Raw genomic sequence first — 13,621 nt, 5'->3', positions numbered from 1 at the left:
GGCAAAATAAACATATGAGTTAATTCCATCACTAGTTTACAATAGCCTGGCCTCCCAGAGGCAAATTCATGAAAAAAGAGAAATAAACAAGAGTAGAACTTCAACATAAGAGAAAATGAACAAGAGAAGCAAAGAGGATGAGAAGTGAACACTAAAGAGAATGTGAAAGGGGAACCAGTTTTTATCCTTAACCGTCAAGAATGAGAGACAGAAGATGGCGCAACTCTTAGCAATATTAGGTTATGAGGTGCAGAGGTTGAAATGAAGAAAGGAAGCCAGTGAGCTGAGCCTGACTCAAGTGGTCTCAAGCTGGAGATGGTCTGAAGACCAAAGAGAAAGGCCAAAGTTGGGCAACAAGCGATGAGGAGCATATGATAAACAGCTCAGGAAATCTGTGGAATCCCGTTTGGGGTTGATTCCCAGAAGCAGAGCCTGAGATGAGAATTCCTGTGCAAGTGACTTATTTAAAAAGTGCTCCCAGGTGTCGGCCGGGTGGCGCAGTGGTTAAGTGCTTGTGCTCCGCTTCTCGCTGGCCCGGGGTTCACTGGTTTGGATCCTGGGTGGAGACATGGCGCTCCTTGGCAAGTCATGCTGTGGTAGGCATCCCGTGTACAAAGTAGAGGAAGATGGGCATGGAGGTTAGCTCAGGGCCAGTCTTCCTCAGCAAAAAGAGGAGGATTGGCAGTAGTTAGCTCAGGGCTAATCTTCCTGAAAAAATAAATAAATAAATAAAAAGTGCTCCCAGGAGGGAATCATCATTGAGCAGAGAAGCAAGATGGGGAAGGCAAAAGCCAAGGAGGGTGTGGATTTAGCACAGTCTTGGCCTCCACCTGATTCTCAGGGGTGCTTCAGGGAGTATTACTCCTCAAGTAAGAGAGCCAGGCTTCCCTATTCCTGCCATCAGCCCGTCTCTGTGGGCTGTCCCAAGGAACTGTCAGCTCCCAGACTCTTGTGCTCTTAGATCTTCTGGGCAAAGCTGCTCCAGTACCCAAGGGTATACATACTTCCTTCTCTGAAGGAAGCAGGCCTAGGCCTGTAGGAGGGAAGCACACAGCTGGGGGACGAGGCAAAGGCCTGGTGGCGTAGATCCAAGGGAATCTGGGCAGAGCACCAGCAGCACTGCTCCATTTCCGGAAAGCTTTAATGAGGAAGAACTGCTTCTGAGTCCCACATGAAAAGCTGGCCACTGTGGAGTGCCACTAAGAACCTGAGCTCTGTATGATTGGAAAGCTTCATTGTGAAACTGAAAGCTGGGTGGTTGGATGAATACAGGGTGGGGATGGGGGCTGGTAAGGGTGAGGAACAGCAGTGGTAGCTCATGCAGGATCCATTTGCCAGCTCAGCATTATGAGCTCTGCCCTGTCCTTGCCACCCAAGCTGAGTGGACTTCAGCTGCAGGTGGAAGTCCCCTTCTTATTTCACCATACCCTGCTCCCTGACACATGACGTATGCCCACTCAGGTTGGAACTACCTAGAACCTGAGACACAACATCTTAGTCTGCTTCCATGGGGCAGAGCGTGGGGGTGCCAGCCAGTGGAGGCCTCAGGGCACAAGTCTTACTGTAATCAGGAGAGCAAAGAGTCAAGAGTTAATTCTGAAATGGGGACTGAACCACGGCAGCCAGAGAAGATGGCCTGGGGAGGACCCCAGGTGTGTATCAGCTAAAACATGAAGCTGAAGAAGCACAGGGACAGGGAGGGGCCAGGAGGAATGGGGAGAGCAAGAAAGCAGAAAGAATTGGGGGGTATAATGAGGGCAAAATTCCTAAACAGACAAGCTTCACTTAAACTAAAGAGACAAATTATTGCTTTACTTTCTGGATATATGAAACAGATCTTTACCTATTTCTGAGAGAAAGCTGAAAGTATGAAAATGTTTATACTTTTCTACTTGACATTAAATTTTACAATGAAACCTCTCATTGCAATAGAAAGATACATAATAGATAGATAGATAGATAGATAGATAGATAGACAGATAGATAGATAGATAGAGATAGAAAAAATTTTTCAACTGTTTTTAAGTGTATTTGACTATGTGGGTATATCTGAGGCCTGTACACCAAGCAATTTCACAATGCTGTTTGCCTGGCCCGTCAGTCCCCAGCAGGATCTTCCTGTCTTCCACAGATTTGCCTTTACAAACAGTCTCTGAGCATTCAGGCTGGTGTGCAGTTATGTCAAAGTAGATCTAAAGCTGAAAAAGAAAATAATACTTTGAAATCATAAAACAATCTAAATACAAAGCTTCGTACAGCAAGCCTCTCAAAGTTTGTGATAAGAGACTGTGGATTTCAGCTTTGTTTCTGGAATGTTGTCTTAAACCTGTGGCAGTAATCAATAGAACTGGAAGCGTTCTATTTCTCAGGAATCTGATTCATGCTTCTCCTGCAAACTTATGAGAGCATGCTTACACCTCTGTCCGCTAATCCAGGGCATTTCACTTAAATATACTTATTATTAAGAGACTGGGGGTTCATTGTAAGAAAGAGATTGAAGACTACAGGCTTCCAACTGGGTAGGAGATGGAAATAAGAGAACAGTCTAAGACTCCTTCCAAGCTAGAGTCTATGAATTTGAAATTCAGATATGAATATATACTCTTCTCACTTTGAAAACCCAAAATGGTACCTCTATGTGATTTATTCCCACGTCTAAATCTCCAGTCCCAAACCTTCTCTAAGATTGTTATATTTTTAACTGCTGGGTAGATATTCCCACCGGTGGTTCCTATGGCACCTCAGTCCAAGAAATGTTTAAAACCTAACTCATTCCCCTCCTATTCTCTGCTACTCCCTCCTCATAAACTATTTACTGCATCTGACTTCCAATTGCTGTTCTAGAGAGCACTATTTTCTTGGGTATTTTTCTCCTTGATATTCCATAACTTAAATACTATGATGTTATGATGTAAAGTTAACACTTAAGTAATATGAAGTAAAGTCAATACATCTTATGTTACATCAAGGGGATACTAAAGGGAAGAAAATAAAGATATCATATATGTATGTAAACACAAATGTATTCACAACAAAATAAGGAGGAAATTCTCATGACAGTTACAGTCCTCATTTCTATTACTGGTCATGCAGGCATAGCTGGTATTCATAACCACCTTTTTATTCTTCTTTTTTCTTTTTTTCTTCTTCTTCTCCTCAAAGTCCCCCAGTGTATAGTTGTATATTCCAGTTGTAGATCCTTCCGGTTGTGCTGTGTGGGATGCCACCTCGGCATGGCCTGATGAGCGGTGCCAGGTCTGTGCCCAGGATCCAAACCAGTAAAACCTTGGGCCACCGAAGTGGAGCACCTGATCTTAACCACTCGGCTACAGGGCCGGCCCCCATAACCACCTTCTTCCACTACCCATTTTATATTCCCTTTGCCTTCAGCAAGCACTCAGCTGGTCTTGGTTCTTTACCTGGGGATGGGGAAGGGGTGGTGACTCAAACCTTCATTCCTGAAGAGTCTGGGGCATTAGCAGTCCTGCCTGAATTGGGTTGTTGTAGTTTCCATTGACTTTAATCACAGGGCATAGTAACACTAAGAGATGCCCTAAGCGATGTCCTGTATCCCAGACATCCTCTTCCTTACCTCCATTGAGGAGCAGCAGTCCAATTTCCCCTTGGTAGTCAGGATCAATCACCTCACCCAGGATAGTAACTCCCAGTGATTCAGAGACACAAGGAATTCAAAGTGGCCAGGGAGCAGTCTTAACTTCCAGTTCAGTGGAATCATTTTTTAATCTCCCGGCGGAATCATTCCTTCCTTTGGAACTAAGGCCTCTAGACCAGAAGAGCATAAGTCTACAGGAACAGAAAGAAAAAATTTTGCTAGTGGGTCATTGGGAGTAACAGTGAGTGGTGCCACTCCCATTTGCACCCCTTGATTCCTGGACCTATGATTCCTATCTATGGGAGAAACAGACCATGTAGTGGATGCTGCTTCAGAGCAAATACAAACTCCTGAGGAATTTTGCCCAGCCCTGCAAAGCATCACTACCCAGATGTCAAAAGGCCGTTCCACGGTTCTATCAAGCCAGCTGCTTCATGATGGTGGGAATGGTGAGATCAATAAACTGATTCCATAAGCATGGGCACACCGCTTCATTTAATTTGCTGCAAAGTGAGTTCCTTGATCAGAAGCAATCCTGTGTGGAATACCATGATGGTGGATAAGACATTCTATAAGTCCATGGATGGTAGTTTTTGCAGAAGCATTGTTACCTGCTCTTGGTTAATATTAGTCCTGATATTGGTTCCCCTAAGGTGAACCCAGCATACATGGGTTGAAAACTAAAAGCACACGTTCCCAGTTCCCTGCTTCTTTAGTTGAACTCATAGGTAAATATTTGTTTCTTCAACCTCTGACTCACTGAGCTTTACAACCAAATAGAACTTGCAAATTATTAAAGTCCAGGTACCCTGGTGCTGGGATCACACTAAAGTTTTAGCTAATCATGCATCCTTGAAATTCTTTTACAGAGAAACTAATGTTCAGAGAATATCAAGAAACTGAAGCTTCCCAGAGGAATGCACTGTCTGCCACAGAGGCAGACAGCCAAGGCCGCCCATCTATGAATTCTTTATCTTGCCCTGCAAATAGCCTCAAGGCCAAATGTAACTTTAGGTTACAGCATTGCATGCAGGAGAGGCAAATCTTATGCAGAGTAAGTGTCTATTCCAGTGGGAACAAAACTCTGCCCCTTCCATTGTGGAAGCAGTCCAATGTAATCAACCTGGAACTGGCTCATCACCCTGGGGAATGGTGCCATATCTGGGACTCAGTGTTGGTCTCTGCTGCTGGTAGACTGGGCACTCAGCAGTGGCCATAGCCAGGTTGGACTTGGTGAGTGGAAGTCCAAGTTGCTGAGCTCATGCATAACCTCCATGTCTGCCACACTGGCCACTTTGTTCTTGAGCCCATTGGGCAATGACAAGGGTGGCTGGGGAAAGAGGCTGAATGGTATCCACAGAACAGACCAACTTGTCCATTTGATTATTAAAATCCTCCTCTGCTGAGGTCACCTTTTGGTGAGCATTCTCACGGAATACAAATATCTTCACATTTTTTGCCAATTGAAAAAGGTCTATCCACATATCTCTTCCCTAAATTTCCTTGTCACAAATTTTCCAACATGTTCCTTCCAAGTCACTGACCATCCAGCCAAACCATTGGCCACAGCCCATGAATCAGTATATAATCACACATCTGGCATCTCTCCATCAAGGCAAAGTGAACAATCAAGTGCACTGCTTGAAGTTCTTCTACCCACCGGGAGGATTTCCCTTCACCACTGTTCTTCAGGGATGTCCTAGAAAGGCTATAGTGTTGCAGCTGTCCATTTGGGGCGGTGCCTGCATATCATGCAGAACCATCTGTAAACCAGGCCACGTCTTTTCTTCCTCTGTTAATTAATCATAGGGAACTCTCCATGAAGCTATGGGTACAGGCTAGGAGAGAGAAGACGGTGTAGCAGGGTGGAGACCATGGGCATTTGGGTCACTTCTTCATGTAACTTCCTTGTGCCTTCAGAGCCTGCTCGGGCCTCATCACTTCCATTTGGTAAGAGTGCTGCTGTACATGTCCAACTTTATGGCTTGGTGGGTCAGATAATGCCCAGTTCATTATGGGCAGCTCAAATCACAAGGTAACTTGGCGGCCCATGGTTAAGCACTTAGTCTCTACTAAGGCCTGGCAACAAGCAAAAAGCTATTTCTCAAAAGGAGAGTAGTTCCTTGAGAGGTTGGCAGGGCTTTGCTCTAAAATCCTAAGGGCCTGCACTGCAATTCACCTACAGAGGCCTGCCAAAGACTCCAAACAGCATCCCTATCTGCCAGTGACACTTCAAGCACCACTGGGTCTGCTGGATCAGATGGTCCAAGTGGCAGAGCATCTTTCACAGCACCTGGATCTGTTGCAGAGCATTCTCATGTTCTGGGCCCCACTCAAAAATGGTAGCTTTTTGAGATCACTAAGTAAACGGGCTAAATTAACACACCCAAATGAGGAATATGTCACCTCCAGAATCCAAAGAAGCCCACTAGGCATTGTGTCTTTCTTGGTTGTGGGAGGGCCGGATGCAACAACTTATCCTTCACCTTAGAAGGGATATCTTGACATGCCTCACACCACTGGACCCTAGAAACTTCACTGAGTGGGAAGCCCCCGAATTTTTGGTGGATTTATTTCCCACCTTCTGAATGCAAATGTCTTACCAATAAGTCTAGAGTAGTTGAAACTTCTTGCTCAGTAGATCCAATCAACATAATGTCATCAATGTAATTAATCAGTGTGATAACTTTTGGAAAGGAAGAGTGATCAAGATCCCTGTAAACTAAATTAATACATGATGCTGGAGGGGTGATATACCCCAGCAGTAGGACAGTGAAGTTGTGTTGAAAGCAAGCTGCTTCTGGTGGGTCTTATTAACAGGTATGGAGAAAAAAGGATTTTCTACTTCAATAGCTGCATACCAGGCACCAGGGATGTGCTAATTTGCTCAAGGAATGAAACCACACCCAGTACATCAGCTGCAGTTGGAGTCACCACCTGGTTAAGTTTATGACAAACCACTGTCATTCTCCAAGATCCATCTGTCTTCTGCACAGGCCACATAGGGGAGTTGAATGGGGATGTGGTGGGAATCACCACCCTTGCATCTTTCAAGTCCTTCATGGTGGCACAAATCTCTGCAGTCCCTCCAGGAACGCATCTCTGCTTCTGGTTTACTTTCCTAGGTAAAGGCAGTTCTAGTGGCTTCCATTTGGTCTTTCCCACCATAACAGACCTCACTCTGTGAGTCAGGGAGCCAGCGTAGGGCTGGCTTCTGCTGCTAAGTATGTCTATTCCTAGTATGCATTCAGAACTAGGGAAATAACCACAAGATGGTTTTGAGGATGCATTGGACCCACTATGAAACAGACTTGAGTTAAAACTCCATTGATCACCTAACTTCCATAAACCCCTACTCTGACTGGTGGATCACAGTGATATTCTGGGTCTCCTGGATTTAGTGTCAATTCAGAGCCAGTATCCAGAAGTCCTCAAAAGATCTGATTCTTTCCTTTTCCCCAGTGCACAATTACCTGGATAAATGGCTGCAGGTCCCTTTGGAGAAGGCTGGGAGAAAGATTAACAGTATAAATTTTTAATCGTGTACCAAGGTCTTTCCTCAAGGGGGCCTGGCCTCCCCTTCATCCAGGAGGCTCTCGGTCTGTGAACTAGCTCAAGTCTCAGACTTGATTGAGGAGCCGTAACTCTGTTTTTATGAGTGAGGTTAGACTTTTCTTCACTTGACCTAGTACCTTTATGCTTATAGAGATCAAATAAGAATTTAGTAGGCCTCCTATCTATTTCACTTTTAGGAACACCATCATCAACCAGCCAACACCATAGGTATTTACAAGTCAGACAACTCTGAGTTCTACTTTGACTCTACTGTCCATTATAGTAACCACACTCACCTTTTCTTAGGTGATTGAGTGTCGACTTGGCCTCTGCCACTTCATAATCCAATTATTCCCATTACATTAGGTTTCCAAATTTGGTGACTACAGTTCCCACTGTGAGGTCTGGCCTACAGAGAAGAGTGATTGCAGAGCTCTTCAATGATGCCACGGCTTCCCTCACAAATTTATTCCTCAGTTATAGTGAAAAGTGTCCCTTCTGGATCTACCAGTGTAGATGAGTAGAATTTAAATGACAAATCCACTCTAATATTCCAATTTCCCTAAGCTTTTGAATTCCTTCCTTTACATTAAACCAATGCATGTCCAGTATTTCCAGTTTACTCACAGTAGGCCACTTTTTGGTCTGTGTTTCAGGCAACCAACCAACCAAACTGTTACAGCCCTTTCTAACTCCCAAAGTTGCAACATTAAATACAGAATCTCTCCTTAGTGGGCCCTTATGAATTAATTTGGCTTAATCAAACTTTATGTTCCTTCCACCATGATCTCACACCCTTATATCCATTCCCACACATATATCCCAGTTTTCTGTTTTCATAAATTAGAAAATTCAAGTAGTTCTTTTGAAGTGTAGTGCACCTTCTCATAGGTCACACTTTGTACCTCACATTTAAGGGTCTGCTGGGTCTTGACTCTAGTATAGTTCTAAAAGCAAAGAGGGGTTGTGGGGGGCGGATCCTGAGGAGAATCAGCATTGTCTAGTAAGGCAACTGCTTCATGGGAGGCCATTACAGTCTCCTTAGGAAATACAGGGTTAATCCCTTCAAATAGAGGTGGAGAGGTCACTTCTGCTAAGAAGAGTGGAGTGGGGAAGGCATTTCTACAGAGGTGGAGAACCTGATTCTACTGGCAAAGAAGATTCATCAGAATTTAGGGGCTCAATGTCCCCAGCTCAGGATAGTCCCACACACCTCCATTCCAACTTTCAGAATCCCATTTCTTCCCCATAAATACCCTCACTTTAACAGTAAGGCCAGGAATTCAATTTGCATTGTAACTCAGCCACTTGCAAGATGGGATTCTTGTTGGGTTTTCAGCATCTCAGCCCTGTAGCTATAGGAAATAGAGTTTCTTTCAGGGCAGACACAGAAGCTTTAAGATCACTTATGTAGCACTTGAGCTGAGAATTTGCGCCCCTAAGCTTACCCTTTTCATTCCCCACTTTGTCCAGTGACATCTTTGTCCAGTGGCATTAGAAGCATTAGCCAATCTCACATTCTCATCAGTTTGACAAAAATGTTTGAATGTATCATAGACATGGTCACTCAGATCTTTGCTTCTTATAGATGTTTGATTAGAAGTATCTAATGTTGATATTTTGTGTATCTCTACTGCCAAATTATGCCATGGACTATCAATGCTCTCTTTCCTACTGGAAATAAAATCATTAGTGTCTTTAAATCTAATCAGATTAGAGACCCAATTCCAGACATCTCCAGAACCAATTCAGAAAATTTATCCTTAAGATTCTATTCCTCTAGATCCACTCTTGGTACCAAGATTTGCATTTGCCAGGGTTCACCAGAGAAATAGGACCAATAGGTTCTATTTATATATTAAAGAATTGGCTCATGCAATTATGGAGGCTTGCAAGACCAAAATCTGCAGAGCCAATGTCTCAGTTCAAAGCCCCTTAGGCAGGAGAATATTTGCTTACTTGGAGGAAGTCAGTCTTTTGTTCTATTCAGGCCTTCAAATGATTGGATGAGGCCCACTCATATGATGGAGGGTACTCAGTTTACCAATTTAATTGTTAATCTCACCAAAAACACCCTCACAGAGACACTCAGAATAATATTTAACCAAATATCTGGGCCCCATGGCCCAGTCAAGTTAGCACATAAAATTAATCATCACTAGCATCTAGGCTTAAACATTGAAGTCACGTATTTTTTATATGTCATTCTCTCACATGCTGGGTCCAGTAACGTCTACCTCTGCCACTCTCCTCTTTCCTCTTCTCATTCCTGCTTCAATAGCACATACCCCTTGCCTAGGCTCTTATAGGAGCCTTGTCATTCTCCTCCCAGCCTCTACTCTGGTTTCTCCAACCCATTTTATAGTTTACTTCATATTATTCTTAAAAGGTAGTTCCAAGTATATCATTCTCCTGCTCAAAACCCTTTGACAGTTACTTACTGACTATCAAACTAATCACACACTCTTTGGCATGAAACTCAAAGAGCCTCCCTACTGTACCTCCATTTCTCTACCCCATATGATCTATACTAGTGTTTCTGACACTTTTTGGTTTCAGGATCCCCACACACTCTTAAAAATTATTAAGGACCCCAAATATATTTTGCTTATATGGGTTATATCTATCAATAGTTTCAATATTAGAAATTAAAACTGAGAAATTTTTAAAACACAGAAATACACAATACTCCTTCCATCATCCCACTTGTCATCAAAATAATGGCATCATCACACATAATGTATAGTTCTGGAAATCCCCACTGCATACTCCTGAAAGAATGATCCTGAAAAAGGCAGACATCATCTTATTGTTATGACAATAGTTTTGACCTTGCAGACTCCCTGAAAGAGTCTCAGGGATCGCTAGGGATCCCCAGAGCATACTTTGGGGAACTGCTCCTCAATATCAAAGTAAGCAGGACTAGTCTCCATTCCCCTGATTGATCTCACCCATTCCAATCTCCTTGTCTTTACTGAAGCTGCGTCCTCAATCTGAGTTCTGCCTGCCCCACTACCTCTATTCCACGTCAAAAGACTTCTTTCTTCTCCTGTGAAAGAGGAACTTAAATGCCTTCGCCCTTGTGCAGTTTTCCATGATGGGCCACCACCATTCGCGCACGTGTGTGTGTGTGTGTGTGTGTGTGTGTGTGTCCTTCTTTAGAATCTTCAAAGTATTTTGCTTATATCTCTTTTATGGTACTTATAACATTTCTCCATCCATTATTGCTGTTTATGTATTCGTCTTATTCCTTTCTTGTACATACCTATTGTTTTTGCCTTTCCAACACTAATTCCTCGTTCTGACTTCATCATCCTGATTTTACTTTGGGGAACTGCCACTCCCCAAATGTATACAATTTCATGGGATTATCAGTCAAAGAACCCCACTCTTCTCTGGCCAAAGGGTAAACACACCATCCAAACTACACCAGTCAGATATTCAGCCCTGGAATTGTAATTGTGAGCAGTTACTAAATTTAGCTGGTGCCCACTCAACTTGAGAGAAGTGCCTTGAAGAAAGATTGTCCTTTAGGTCCTGCTTCCTGGATTCCCAAAGCTACTTTGCTTCCTGTCCTAGTTGTTCCTGTCTTCTTTCAGTTTTGCAAGCTATCCTGTATCCTTTAAATAAAATGTTTTTGTGTCTAACTTAACTATGGTCAGTTTCTGTTGCTTACAACCAAGTAACTCCAATAAGATAACCCCCTGCCTCAATACACACATATATAAATCCACACACGAGAAAAGGGCAAGTGCAATCTTGCTCCCTAACATCACACAAACACACACACTACACAAAATAACCACACAAATAATAAGTCACATCAACTTCTATTCCAAAAGAAAAATTCCTTTAAAATGATTTCTTTTCATCCCAGTCTTAATTTAATGTCATCCCTCTCTCTGTGTGGGATGACAATTGAAGATTACTTGGAAGCCAAAACAGGAGGAAAGGGCAGAATTTGGTGCCTCTAATCATGGGTATAGGTATAGGTAGTGAGGACCCAGAACTGCCCTCAGGCAGTCCACTGTCTTGGGGAAGAGATACTTACAATGTGATGTGGTCAGTGATTTACATGCTGGGAAAGTTAAGAGGAAAGTCAGAAAACCCTCACAAAGCAGAAATATGAAGGCTGCAGAGGAGTTTATTAAGCAGAAAAGGAGAGGCTAGACCTTGAAGACCAGGACCATCAAGAACAGAGGCAAAAGCACAAACAAGAAAACAAAACTGAACATCAAAATTTAAAACTTTTGTGCTTCAAAGGACCCTATCAAGAAAGCGAAACAGCAGAAAAGGAGAAAATATTTGCAAATCAAATATCTGACAAGAGACTTATATCTAAAATATTTAGAGGGCCGGCCCAGTGGCGCAGTGCTTAAGTGTTCATGTTCCACTTCGGCGGCCCGGGGTTCGCCAGTTCAAATCCTGGGTACAGACATGGCATCGCTTGGCAAGCCATGCTGTGGTAGGTGTCCCACATATTAAAAAGACATGGGCATGGATGTTAGCTCAGGGCCAGTCTTCCTCAGCAAAAAGAGGAGGATTGGCAGATGTTAGCTCTGGGCTAGTCTTCCTCAAAAAAAAAACACAAATATATATATATATATATAAAGAAATCTTACAACTCAATAATAAAAGACAAATAACCCAATTTAAAATGGGCAAACATATGCCAATCCTTCATATTTCTTTGATCTATGAAAAGAAGAAAATGTTGTTAGATACAGAAGATAAGAGGAAGGAAAGGAAGAAGCCAACACAAAACAATCTTGATCTTCATAAGTAAGAAAAAGGCCAAGGGTACCTCACAGCAGGCAGAGGGAATGGCAGAAGCTGACCCAAGATACAGAGCTGGCTGAAGACAGTGCTGATCTCTTACAGAAGCATATTCAAGTTGCTAATGGCCCAGCCTCCCCATATGTGATCATGTGGATGGATTTTATTTTCTTTCTGCCTTGACATTTAGTCAGATGAGTGAACTACAGCTGAGGAAAAAGTCTTACCCAGACCACAAGAGTCATCTCCGCTTCCACCAATGCATGGAACAGAAGCCGTGAAACCTATACCTACTTGTATCAGTTCTGCTACAGGTTTGATAGAAATTTGCCCTCAGTCACCAACCACGGTCAGAACTCCTATGTTTGTGAGTCCCACTCCCCACACACTTCGTCCACCACTTCTTCCGTCTCCCTTGTCAACTTCTTCATTAAACGCTTCAATGACTTCAACTCCTCGCCCACCAGTACTTCCCCCACCTCCAGCTCCAACTGCTGTTTTGCAAGCTGCAACAGTACCACCACCTCCAGCTCCTCTTCAGATTGTCCCTGGAGTTCTCCATCCAACTCCTTCTCCAACTACACCTCCTCTAGTACAGCCTCTCTACCTGTTGCTAGACCTGTACTGGTATGTGAGACTGTACCAGTTCATCCACTCCCACAAGCTGAAGTCCAGGGGCTGCTTTCACCTCCACCACCTCCCCCTCTGCCTCCACCTGGCATTTGACCATCACCAGCAGTCACAGTTACAGCTCTTTGTTCATCTTCCCTCTGGGCTATATCCAACAACACCTACTACTGCCCCAAGTGCCCATGTTCCATTAATGCCTCCATCTCCCCCATCACAAGTTATACCTGTTTCTGAGCCAAAGTGTCACCAATCAATTATACTTGTAATCAGTGATGCCGAGAACGTATTTCTGGAACCAAAACAAAAGGTATTCAGCTATGCAAAGTAGAAGAGCAGTGTGGACAGGGAGCTAAACATGAACACATTAAAAATGATGTTGCCATCATCCTGTCCCCCTGTATTGCTGTGGAACATAGTGATTCAGAAGATGATTCAGAATTTGATGAAGGAGATTAGTTGGAATAAGAAAAATGCATTGATAAATATCACAAAACTGAATGCAAGCATCCCTTGTGGTGCTTGTTCTTTGAAAATTTTTGGACATTCTAGTGCTTCCCTTTCTTTTCCTTGTGATAATCCCTTTCCTCCATAATGTTTTATTCTCAAGAAAATATTAAAATACATTCAAACTAAATGTCTTACAGTGGACTATCAGGTTTTTTCCTGAAGAGACCTAATTTGGTCAAATAAACCACTAAGTATTAAGCATAGAAATCTGTTGTTAGAGTAGCAGATTTAGTTTTTGATATACCTTAATCATCCAATTTGTGTGTTTTAATTTAAAGAAAACCACTGAGATTGAAATCTTGAGGGCAGCTGTACCTATTAATGAGCCTTAGTCTGTTTGCTGATGTTTTAAAAGGAGAAACACTGCCTTGATTATAAGAACAACTCAGAAAGAATATTTAGCTTGTAGTGTTAAATTCTCTTAAGGAAATATTTGAATTTTTAAAAATTATTGTTTTATAGGTTTTAAACACTTACCTTATTTGAATGTTTAGTAATATCCACTTTCCACTTATATACTGTGTGGAACTATTTTGCTTG

General features: G+C 42.8%; 1 pseudogene; it reads left to right on the top strand.

Annotated features, from left to right (window-relative positions):
- Window positions 1-11,836: 11,836 nt before the first annotated feature.
- LOC124239610 (wiskott-Aldrich syndrome protein family member 1-like) lies at window positions 11,837-13,039 on the top strand (annotated as a pseudogene).
- Window positions 13,040-13,621: the final 582 nt, after the last annotated feature.

This window comes from Equus quagga, chromosome 5 (assembly GCF_021613505.1).
Source record: "Equus quagga isolate Etosha38 chromosome 5, UCLA_HA_Equagga_1.0, whole genome shotgun sequence".
Classification (NCBI taxonomy): Eukaryota; Metazoa; Chordata; class Mammalia; order Perissodactyla; family Equidae; genus Equus; species Equus quagga.
The sequence above is the reverse complement of the archived record's forward strand: the minus strand, read 5'-3'. Positions and strand labels throughout refer to the sequence as shown.